The following is a 12,500-nucleotide window of genomic DNA, read 5'->3' on the forward strand; positions in this document are numbered from 1 at the left end:
GGTCAGCCTGTTAGCCCTGGAGGTCTGCCTGCCTGCCCTGGAGGTCAGCCTGTTAGCCCTGGAGGTCTGCCTGCCTGCCATCCAGCCCTGGCAGCAGCACTGCCTGCCCTGGTAGCAGCACTGCCTGCCCTGGAGGTCTGCTATCCAGCCCTGGTAGCAGCACTGCCTGCCCTGGAGGTCTGCCTGCCTGCCTGCCAGCCCTGGAGGTCTGCCTGTTAGCCCTGGAGGTCTGCTATCCAGCCCTGGAGGTCTGCTATCCAGCCCTGGTAGCAGCACTGCCTGCCCTGGAGGTCAGCCTGTTAGCCCTGGAGGTCTGCCTGCCTGCCCTGGTAGCAGCACTGCCTGCCTTCCAGCCCTGGAGGTCTGCCTGTTAGCCCTGGAGGTCTGCTATCCAGCCCTGGTAGCAGCACTGCCTGCCCTGGAGGTCTGCCTGCCTGCCTTCCAGCCCTGGAGGTCTGCTATCCATCCCTGGAGGTCTGCCTGCCTGCCATCCAGCCCTGGAGGTCTGCTATCCAGCCCTGGTAGCAGCACTGCCTGCCCTGGAGGTCTGCTATCCAGCCCTGGAGGACAGCCTGCCTGCCCTGGTAGCAGCACTGCCTGCCCTGGAGGTCTGCTATCCAGCCCTGGTAGCAGCACTGCCTGCCCTGGAGGTCTGCCTGCCTGCCTGCCAGCCCTGGAGGTCTGCCTGTTAGCCCTGGAGGTCTGCTATCCAGCCCTGGAGGTCTGCTATCCAGCCCTGGTAGCAGCACTGCCTGCCCTGGAGGTCAGCCTGTTAGCCCTGGAGGTCTGCCTGCCTGCCCTGGTAGCAGCACTGCCTGCCTTCCAGCCCTGGAGGTCTGCCTGTTAGCCCTGGAGGTCTGCTATCCAGCCCTGGTAGCAGCACTGCCTGCCCTGGAGGTCTGCCTGCCTGCCTTCCAGCCCTGGAGGTCTGCTATCCATCCCTGGAGGTCTGCCTGCCTGCCATCCAGCCCTGGAGGTCTGCTATCCAGCCCTGGTAGCAGCACTGCCTGCCCTGGAGGTCTGCCTGCCTGCCCTCCAGCCCTGGAGGTCTGCTATCCATCCCTGGAGGTCTGCCTGCCTGCCATCCAGCCCTGGAGGTCTGCTATCCAGCCCTGGTAGCAGCACTGCCTGCCCTGGAGGTCTGCCTGCCTGCCTTCCAGCCCTGGAGGTCTGCTATCCATCCCTGGAGGTCTGCCTGCCTGCCATCCAGCCCTGGAGGTCTGCTATCCAGCCCTGGTAGCAGCACTGCCTGCCCTGGAGGTCTGCTATCCAGCCCTGGAGGACAGCCTGCCTGCCCTGGTAGCAGCACTGCCTGCCCTGGAGGTCTGCTATCCAGCCCTGGAGGACAGCCTGCCTGCCCTGGTAGCAGCACTGCCTGCCCTGGAGGTCTGCTATCCAGCCCTGGAGGACAGCCTGCCTGCCCTGGTAGCAGCACTGCCTGCCCTGGAGGTCAGCCTGTTAGCCCTGGAGGTCTGCCTGCCTGCCCTGGAGGTCTGCCTGCCTGCCTGTTAGCCCTGGAGGTCAGCCTGTTAGCCCTGGAGGTCTGCTATCCAGCCCTGGAAGCAGCACTGCCTGCCCTGGAGGTCTGCTATCCAGCCCTGGAGGTCTGCCTGCCTGCCCTGGCAGCAGCACTGCCTGCCCTGGAGGTCAGCCTGCCAGCCCTGGAGGTCTGCCTTCCAGCCCTGGAGGTCTGCCTGTTAGCCCTGGAGGTCTGCTATCCAGCCCTGGTAGCAGCACTGCCTGCCCTGGAGGTCTGCCTGCCTGCCTTCCAGCCCTGGAGGTCTGCTATCCATCCCTGGAGGTCTGCCTGCCTGCCATCCAGCCCTGGAGGTCTGCTATCCAGCCCTGGTAGCAGCACTGCCTGCCCTGGAGGTCTGCCTGCCTGCCTTCCAGCCCTGGAGGTCTGCTATCCATCCCTGGAGGTCTGCCTGCCTGCCATCCAGCCCTGGAGGTCTGCTATCCAGCCCTGGTAGCAGCACTGCCTGCCCTGGAGGTCTGCTATCCAGCCCTGGAGGACAGCCTGCCTGCCCTGGTAGCAGCACTGCCTGCCCTGGAGGTCTGCTATCCAGCCCTGGAGGACAGCCTGCCTGCCCTGGTAGCAGCACTGCCTGCCCTGGAGGTCTGCTATCCAGCCCTGGAGGACAGCCTGCCTGCCCTGGTAGCAGCACTGCCTGCCCTGGAGGTCAGCCTGTTAGCCCTGGAGGTCTGCCTGCCTGCCCTGGAGGTCTGCCTGCCTGCCTGTTAGCCCTGGAGGTCAGCCTGTTAGCCCTGGAGGTCTGCTATCCAGCCCTGGAAGCAGCACTGCCTGCCCTGGAGGTCTGCTATCCAGCCCTGGAGGTCTGCCTGCCTGCCCTGGCAGCAGCACTGCCTGCCCTGGAGGTCAGCCTGCCAGCCCTGGAGGTCTGCCTTCCAGCCCTGGAGGTCTGCCTGTTAGCCCTGGAGGTCTGCTATCCAGCCCTGGTAGCAGCACTGCCTGCCCTGGAGGTCTGCCGGCCTGCCCTGGAGGTCTGCCTGCCTGCCCTGGAGGTCTGCCTGCCTGCCTGTTAGCCCTGGAGGTCTGCTATCCAGCCCTGGAGGTCTGCCTGCCAGCCCTGGAGGTCTGCTATCCAGCCCTGGAGGTCTGCCTGCCAGCCCTGGAGGTCTGCTATCCAGCCCTGGAGGTCTGCCTGCCAGCCCTGGAGGTCTGCTATCCAGCCCTGGAGGTCTGCCTGTTAGCCCTGGAGGTCTGCTATCCAGCCCTGGAGGTCTGCCTGCCTGCCTGTTAGCCCTGGAGGTCAGCCTGTTAGCCCTGGAGGTCTGCCTGTTAGCCCTGGAGGTCAGCCTGCCAGCCCTGGAGGTCTGCCTTCCAGCCCTGGAGGTCTGCCTGCCTGCCTGTTAGCCCTGGAGGTCTGCCTTCCAGCCCTGGTAGCAGCACTGCCTGCCCTGGTAGCAGCACTGCCTGCCCTGGAGGTCTGCCTGCCTGCCCTGGAGGTCAGCCTGTTAGCCCTGGAGGTCTGCCTGCCTGCCCTGGAGGTCTGCCTGCCTGCCTGTTAGCCCTGGAGGTCAGCCTGTTAGCCCTGGAGGTCTGCTATCCAGCCCTGGAAGCAGCACTGCCTGCCCTGGAGGTCTGCTATCCAGCCCTGGAGGTCTGCCTGCCTGCCCTGGCAGCAGCACTGCCTGCCCTGGAGGTCAGCCTGCCTGCCCTGGAGGTCAGCCTGCCAGCCCTGGCAGCAGCACGGCCTACCTGCCTGCCTGCCCTGGAGGTCTGCCTGCCTGCCTGCCCTGGAGGTCAGCCTTCCAGCCCTGGCAGCAGCACGGCCTACCTGCCTGCCAGCCTGCCCTCCCCAGCCACACAGCCCTGCCTGCCTGCCTGCCAGCCCTGGAGGTCTCCCTGCCAGCCCTGGAGGTCTGCCTGCCTGCCTGCCTGCCTGCCCTGGAGGTCTGCCATCCTGCCTTCCAGCCCTGGAGGTCAGCCTGCCAGCCCTGGAGGTCAGCCTGTTAGCCCTGGAGGTCTGCCTGCCTGCCTGCCTGCCTGCCCTGGAGGTCAGCCTGCCAGCCCTGGAGGTCTGCCTGCCTGCCTGCCTGCCCTGGAGGTCAGCCTGCCAGCCCTGGCAGCAGCACGGCCTACCTGCCTGCCTGCCCTGGAGGTCTGCCTGCCTGCCTGCCTGCCTGCCCTGGAGGTCTGCCTGCCTGCCTGCCTGCCCCGGAGGTCAGCCCCAGGCAGCCGGGTGGCCTGCCTGCTGCTGCTAGGCCGCTGCCCCGAGCCGCCGACCCCATCGACAGGAACACGAGAGAGTTTACAAGCGAGAGGAGGCCACATATTCGACACCTTTCGTGCTCGTTTTAGTCTCCAGTCTGTTTTGACGTGTGTTATTCTGAATCTGCTGCTTTAACTCAAGGGATTCTGTCGCGATTGATGCCTTGTCCTTCGCTGTATGTTTGCACTGGTGTTGTAAGTCGCCCTCTGTAAGATCATCATTTATTATCTGCCAAGAAATAAAGATCATCATAATGTTCCCCAACTTTCAGCTTCTGGGGAGTTTGTTCCAGAGTGTGACGACTCTCTCTCTATCTCCATCTCTCTCTCTATCTCCATCTCTCTCTATCTCCATCTCTCTCTATCTCCATCTCTCTATCTCCACCTCTCTCTCCCTCTCCACCTCTCTCTCTCTCTATCTCTCCCTCTCTCTCACTGTGTGTGTGTGTGTGTGTGTGTGTGTGTGTGTGTGTGTGTGTGTGTGTGTGTGTGTGTGTGTGTGTACAGCAGTGTCCCTAGACGAGAGAGAGATCCCTAGACGGGGAAATTACTTTCAAACTGCAGTACCGAAATGTGTCCGTTAGATGGCAGCATGCACCAAGGAATGAAGGAAAGTGCAAAACAAAATGAAAAGGCACATCGCCTGGGCGAAAAATAATCGTAACAAATCAACGGGGGCATTTCTCGGAAAACTAACACCGGGGCAGTGCTCAGGGGGGTCCCACCTCGTGGCCACCCGGTTTGGGGGGCGATCGGGGCCGGTTCCGAAAATCGCTAAATCTCCCATAGCCAGCCCACGCTCCATCCGATAGAGCAATGCCGGGCGGCCGGCCGGCAACTACGGATCATAACAAATCAACGGGGGCATTTCTCCGAAAACTAACACCGGGGCAGTGCTCAGGGGGGTCCCACCTCGTGGCCACCCGGTTTGGGGGGCCATCGGGGCCGGTTCCGAAAATCGCTAAATCTCCCATAGCCAGCCCACGCTCCATCCGATAGAGCAATGCCGGGCGGCCGGCCGGCAACTACGGATCATAACAAATCAACGGGGGCATTTCTCCGAAAACTAACACCGGGGCAGTGCTCAGGGGGGTCCCACCTCGTGGCCACCCGGTTTGGGGGGCCATCGGGGCCGGTTCCGAAAATCGCTAAATCTCCCATAGCCAGCCCACGCTCCATCCGATAGAGCAATGCCGGGCGGCCGGCCGGCAACTACGGATCATAACAAATCAACGGGGGCATTTCTCGGAAAACTAACACCGCGGCAGTGCTCAGGGGGGTCCCACCTCGTGGCCACCCGGTTTGGGGGGCCATCGGGGCCGGCTGAAGAATCGCCCATACTCTGCCATAGGCAGCCCACGGTCCATCCGATCAGAGCAATGCCGGGCGGCCGGCAACCTATGGATCATAACACATCAACGGAGGCATGATAAGAGCATCTTTTATTATCTGCCAAGAAATATAGACCATCACAATGTTCCCCAACTTTCAGCTTCTACCACATCGCTGGGGAGTTTATTCCACTGTGTGACTACTCTCTCTCTATCTCTCTCTCTCTCTCTCTCTCTCTCTGTGTGTGTGTGTGTGTGTGTGTGTGTGTGTGTGTGTGTGTGTGTGTGTGTGTGTACAGCAGTGTCTCCGGTTTTCCTTTTGGAATGCCTTGAAGCCGGGGGGGCTTTGCACTCATGAGAACATAGGGTGTCCTTGCCCTCCTTTCGCAGCCCAGGGCATTGAGAGATCCCTAGACGGGGAAATTACTTTCAAACTGCAGTACCGAAATGTGTCCGTTAGATGGTAGCATGCACCAAGGAATGAAGGAAAGTGCAAAACAAAATGAAAAGGCACATCGCCTGGGCGAAAAATAATCATAACAAATCAACGGGGGCATTTCTCGGAAAACTAACACCGGGGCAGTGCTCAGGGGGGTCCCACCTCGTGGCCACCCGGTTTGGGGGGCGATCGGGGCCGGTTCCGAAAATCGCTAAATCTCCCATAGCCAGCCCACGCTCCATCCGATAGAGCACTGCCGGGCGGCCGGCCGGCAACTACGGATCATAACAAATCAACGGGGGCATTTCTCGGAAAACTAACACCGGGGCAGTGCTCAGGGGGGTCCCACCTCGTGGCCACCCGGTTTGGGGGGCGATCGGGGCCGGTTCCGAAAATCGCTAAATCTCCCATAGCCAGCCCACGCTCCATCCGATAGAGCACTGCCGGGCGGCCGGCCGGCAACTACGGATCATAACAAATCAACGGGGGCATTTCTCGGAAAACTAACACCGGGGCAGTGCTCAGGGGGGTCCCACCTCGTGGCCACCCGGTTTGGGGGGCCATCGGGGCCGGCTGAAGAATCGCCCATACTCTGCCATAGGCAGCCCACGGTCCATCCGATCAGAGCAATGCCGGGCGGCCGGCAACCTATGGATCATAACACATCAACGGAGGCATGATAAGAGCATCTTTTATTATCTGCCAAGAAATATAGACCATCACAATGTTCCCCAACTTTCAGCTTCTACCACATCGCTGGGGAGTTTATTCCACTGTGTGACTACTCTCTCTCTATCTCTCTCTCTCTCTCTCTCTCTCTCTCTCTCTCTGTGTGTGTGTGTGTGTGTGTGTGTGTGTGTGTGTGTGTGTGTGTGTGTGTGTGTACAGCAGTGTCTCCGGTTTTCCTTTTGGAATGCCTTGAAGCCGGGGGGGCTTTGCACTCATGAGAACATAGGGTGTCCTTGCCCTCCTTTCGCAGCCCAGGGCATTGAGAGATCCCTAGACGGGGAAATTACTTTCAAACTGCAGTACCGAAATGTGTCCGTTAGATGGTAGCATGCACCAAGGAATGAAGGAAAGTGCAAAACAAAATGAAAAGGCACATCGCCTGGGCGAAAAATAATCGTAACAAATCAACGGGGGCATTTCTCCGAAAACTAACACCGGGGCAGTGCTCAGGGGGGTCCCACCTCGTGGCCACCCGGTTTGGGGGGCGATCGGGGCCGGTTCCGAAAATCGCTAAATCTCCCATAGCCAGCCCACGCTCCATCCGATAGAGCAATGCCGGGCGGCCGGCCGGCAACTACGGATCATAACAAATCAACGGGGGCATTTCTCCGAAAACTAACACCGGGGCAGTGCTCAGGGGGGTCCCACCTCGTGGCCACCCGGTTTGGGGGGCGATCGGGGCCGGTTCCGAAAATCGCTAAATCTCCCATAGCCAGCCCACGCTCCATCCGATAGAGCAATGCCGGGCGGCCGGCCGGCAACTACGGATCATAAGAAATCAACGGGGGCATTTCTCCGAAAACTAACACCGGGGCAGTGCTCAGGGGGGTCCCACCTCGTGGCCACCCGGTTTGGGGGGCGATCGGGGCCGGTTCCGAAAATCGCTAAATCTCCCATAGCCAGCCCACGCTCCATCCGATAGAGCAATGCCGGGCGGCCGGCCGGCAACTACGGATCATAAGAAATCAACGGGGGCATTTCTCCGAAAACTAACACCGGGGCAGTGCTCAGGGGGGTCCCACCTCGTGGCCACCCGGTTTGGGGGGCCATCGGGGCCGGCTGAAGAATCGCCCATACTCTGCCATAGGCAGCCCACGGTCCATCCGATCAGAGCAATGCCGGGCGGCCGGCAACCTATGGATCATAACACATCAACGGAGGCATGATAAGAGCATCTTTTATTATCTGCCAAGAAATATAGACCATCACAATGTTCCCCAACTTTCAGCTTCTACCACATCGCTGGGGAGTTTATTCCACTGTGTGACTACTCTCTCTCTATCTCTCTCTCTCTCTCTCTCTCTCTCTCTCTCTCTGTGTGTGTGTGTGTGTGTGTGTGTGTGTGTGTGTGTGTGTGTGTGTGTGTGTACAGCAGTGTCTCCGGTTTTCCTTTTGGAATGCCTTGAAGCCGGGGGGGCTTTGCACTCATGAGAACATAGGGTGTCCTTGCCCTCCTTTCGCAGCCCAGGGCATTGAGAGATCCCTAGACGGGGAAATTACTTTCAAACTGCAGTACCGAAATGTGTCCGTTAGATGGTAGCATGCACCAAGGAATGAAGGAAAGTGCAAAACAAAATGAAAAGGCACATCGCCTGGGCGAAAAATAATCGTAACAAATCAACGGGGGCATTTCTCCGAAAACTAACACCGGGGCAGTGCTCAGGGGGGTCCCACCTCGTGGCCACCCGGTTTGGGGGGCGATCGGGGCCGGTTCCGAAAATCGCTAAATCTCCCATAGCCAGCCCACGCTCCATCCGATAGAGCAATGCCGGGCGGCCGGCCGGCAACTACGGATCATAACAAATCAACGGGGGCATTTCTCCGAAAACTAACACCGGGGCAGTGCTCAGGGGGGTCCCACCTCGTGGCCACCCGGTTTGGGGGGCGATCGGGGCCGGTTCCGAAAATCGCTAAATCTCCCATAGCCAGCACACGCTCCATCCGATAGAGCAATGCCGGGCGGCCGGCCGGCAACTACGGATCATAACAAATCAACGGGGGCATTTCTCCGAAAACTAACACCGGGGCAGTGCTCAGGGGGGTCCCACCTCGTGGCCACCCGGTTTGGGGGGCCATCGGGGCCGGTTCCGAAAATCGCTAAATCTCCCATAGCCAGCCCACGCTCCATCCGATAGAGCAATGCCGGGCGGCCGGCCGGCAACTACGGATCATAACAAATCAACGGGGGCAGTTCTCCAGAAACTAACACCGGGGCAGTGCTCAGGAGGCTCCCAGCTATCAGCCACCCTATCCCGGGACCGATGGGAGCACTTTAAAATTTTCGAGTCAGGGGACCAGACGGCCGAGTGAAAAACTTTGAAAAATTTTCTATCTCCTCACTCCCATTGACTTTGCATTAGGGCGACCAGGCGGCCGGCGGAAAAAAAATCATAACAAATCAACGGGGGCATTTCTCCGAAAACTAACACCGGGGCAGTGCTCAGGGGGCTCCCAGCTATCAGCCACCCTATCCCGGGACCGATGGGAGCACTTTAAAATTTTCGAGTTAGGGGACCAGGCGGCCGAGTGAAAAACTTTGAAAAATTTTCTATCTCCTCACTCCCATTGACTTTGCATTAGGGCGACCAGGCGGCCGGCGGAAAAAAAATCATAACAAATCAACGGAGGCATTTCTCCGAAAACTAACACCGGGGCAGTGCTCAGGGGGCTCCCAGCTATCAGCCACCCTACCCTGGGACCGATGGGAGCACTTTAAAATTTTCGAGTCAGGGGACCAGACGGCCGAGTGAAAAACTTTGAAAAATATTCTATCTCCTCACTCCCATTGACTTTGCATTAGGGCGACCAGGCGGCCGGCGGAAAAAAAATCATAACAAATCAACGGGGGCATTTCTCCAGAAACTAACACCGGGGCTGTGCTCAGGGGGCTCCCAGCTATCAGCCACCCTACCCTGGGACCGATGGGAGCACTTTAAAATTTTCGAGTCAGGGGACCAGACGGCCGAGTGAAAAACTTTGAAAAATATTCTATCTCCTCACTCCCATTGACTTTGCATTAGGGCGACCAGGCGGCCGGCGGAAAAAAAATCATAACAAATCAACGGGGGCATTTCTCCAGAAACTAACACCGGGGCTGTGCTCAGGGGGCTCCCAGCTATCAGCCACCCTACCCTGGGACCGATGGGAGCACTTTAAAATTTTCGAGTCAGGGGACCAGACGGCCGAGTGAAAAACTTTGAAAAATATTCTATCTCCTCACTCCCATTGACTTTACATTAGGGCGACCAGGCGGCCGGCGGAAAAAAAATCATAACAAATCAACGGGGGCATTTCTCCAGAAACTAACACCGGGGCTGTGCTCAGGGGGCTCCCAGCTATCAGCCACCCTACCCTGGGACCGATGGGAGCACTTTAAAATTTTCGAGTCAGGGGACCAGACGGCCGAGTGAAAAACTTTGAAAAATATTCTATCTCCTCACTCCCATTGACTTTACATTAGGGCGACCAGGCGGCCGGCGGAAAAAAAATCATAACAAATCAACGGGGGCATTTCTCCAGAAACTAACACCGGGGCTGTGCTCAGGGGGCTCCCAGCTATCAGCCACCCTACCCTGGGACCGATGGGAGCACTTTAAAATTTTCGAGTCAGGGGACCAGACGGCCGAGTGAAAAACTTTGAAAAATATTCTATCTCCTCACTCCCATTGACTTTGCATTAGGGCGACCAGGCGGCCGGCGGAAAAAAAATCATAACAAATCAACGGGGGCATTTCTCCAGAAACTAACACCGGGGCTGTGCTCAGGGGGCTCCCAGCTATCAGCCCCCCGGGTCTGGGGGCATTGTTTTTCTTTTTAATCATTTTGAGCATTTCCCCCAGTTTAGAGATGTGTGCCCCTAGACAACCCATTGAGAATAACTATGAAATGTTCTGAAGTTTTGATTTTCAAATGTCGGTGAAAATTGAAAAACGTCATATATTCTTCAAAGGAAGCATGGGGCGATGGTAGGGAGAGTCCCCGCAGCGTGCCTCGGCGGCGATGGGAGCGTTTTCGATGTCCCCGCCCCCCCCCCATAGGGATAGAAGGGGAGTTAGGTGACCAGGCGTCCCGGGTCCCAAAAATCGAAAAATTAATATAGAATGCTTTTTAATCCAGAAATAAAGTAGGGGGCAGTCCTGGTGAGAGTCCCAGCCACAGCCCCAGTGTGTTTTGGAGCCGTTTGGGGCCGGGTGAAAAACTTTGAAAAATGTTCTATCTCCTCACTCCCATTGACTTTACATTAGGGCGACCAGGCGGCCGGCGGAAAAAAAATCATAACAAATCAACGGAGGCATTTCTCCGAAAACTAACACCGGGGCAGTGCTCAGGGGGCTCCCAGCTATCAGCCACCCTATCCCGGGACCGATGGGAGCACTTTAAAATTTTCGAGTTAGGGGACCAGGCGGCCGAGTGAAAAACTTTGAAAAATTTTCTATCTCCTCACTCCCATTGACTTTGCATTAGGGCGACCAGGCGGCCGGCGGAAAAAAAATCATAACAAATCAACGGGGGCATTTCTCCGAAAACTAACACCGGGGCAGTGCTCAGGGGGCTCCCAGCTATCAGCCACCCTATCCCGGGACCGATGGGAGCACTTTAAAATTTTCGAGTTAGGGGACCAGGCGGCCGAGTGAAAAACTTTGAAAAATTTTCTATCTCCTCACTCCCATTGACTTTGCATTAGGGCGACCAGGCGGCCGGCGGAAAAAAAATCATAACAAATCAACGGGGGCATTTCTCCGAAAACTAACACCGGGGCAGTGCTCAGGGGGCTCCCAGCTATCAGCCACCCTATCCCGGGACCGATGGGAGCACTTTAAAATTTTCGAGTTAGGGGACCAGGCGGCCGAGTGAAAAACTTAGAAAAATTTTCTATCTCCCCTAGGTGACCAGGCAGCCGGAGCTGATTTTTCTGACCCCTAAAACAATTATTAAAAGGTATTTTTTCGCCAAACTAAGACTTTTAAAATTCAAATAGGATGATTATCTACTGCCCCAGTGGGTTTTTGAACCATTTTAAGCCTTTTTGACAGTTTTCATTTTTCCCCCATTGACTTCAATGGGAGTTAGGTGACCAGTCCTCCGACTTTTGAACCTCTCCTGGGGGGGCTGTGAGCCCCCGATTTCTTTGCAAAGCACGTCATTCGATTCGTCTCAGTCCCCTCTATATACCCCGTGTGTTTGTTTTCTCGAAAAACCCCCGGAACACGGTTTTTTAGGGGGGGGGTGGGGGGGGGGTACTTCGGAGCCATTTGGGGGGGGGTAAACGACATTTCCCGAAATTAATTTTAACACAGCCTTCCTCAGAATCGCTTTTCCAACAAAATCCTTTTTATTTCGAGTCTCTACGATGTTCCTAAGTGGTCGAAACCACTTTTGGACAGTTTTTACACCAAACGGCTCGGGCGCACAGCGGGCCGTGTGCCGATGGGCGGTTCTCGCGGGTCTGAGGCGGGGCTAGGCTGCTCGCGGCGGGCATGGGAGTGCCGTGTGCAGCCGCCACAGTGTTCCAGGCTGTCAGCATTTCTCTACGGTGCCGGGGGAAATACAGGAACTGGGTTTTTGAAGACACTTAGTGCAATGAGAGAGGTCAAAACTGAGCTAAGGGCACTTGCTGGAGGAAAGTGGCTGGGCCCCGCTAGCTCTTTTACGGACACTTTCTGGACTTGGCCCGGGATTTTCAGACGGTTCTTTGCGACTGTCTGATCATCCAGCGAAATGCAAGGGGGGGAACGGTCCCGGCCGCACCCCGCGTTTCAGGCCTCGTCGGCGGCCCGCTCCGGCGGCTGCGCCCGCTAAGTCTTCGCGGCCCGCCGTGGAGAGTGTGTATGCTGCCCGCCCCAGACGTTCACCCCAAGGGCTTGCGGGCCTTTAAGGGTCTGTCTTTCGGGGTTTCACGGGCTCTGACCTCACCTCCCTGTGGTTCCCGACCGGGGTGTATGTATGCTGCCCGCCCCAGACGTTCACCCCAAGGGCTTGCGGGCCTTTAAGGGTCTGTCTTTCGGGGTTTCACGGGCTCTGACATCTCCCCGGTGGTTCCCACGGAACGGACATATGTATGCTGCCCGCCCCCGGCAGGAACCCCAAGGGCTTGCGGGCCTTTAAGGGTGAGTGCGGGGGGCGTACGGGCTCTGACATATCTCCGGTGGCTCCCACGGAACGGACATATGTATGCTGCCCGCCCCCGGCAGGAACCCCAAGGGCTTGCGGGCCTTTAAGGGTGAGTGCGGGGGGCGTACGGGCTCTGACATATCTCCGGTGGCTC

The sequence above is a fragment of the Amia ocellicauda genome, unplaced genomic scaffold (genome assembly GCF_036373705.1).
Source record: "Amia ocellicauda isolate fAmiCal2 unplaced genomic scaffold, fAmiCal2.hap1 HAP1_SCAFFOLD_106, whole genome shotgun sequence".
Lineage (NCBI taxonomy): Eukaryota > Metazoa > Chordata > Actinopteri > Amiiformes > Amiidae > Amia > Amia ocellicauda.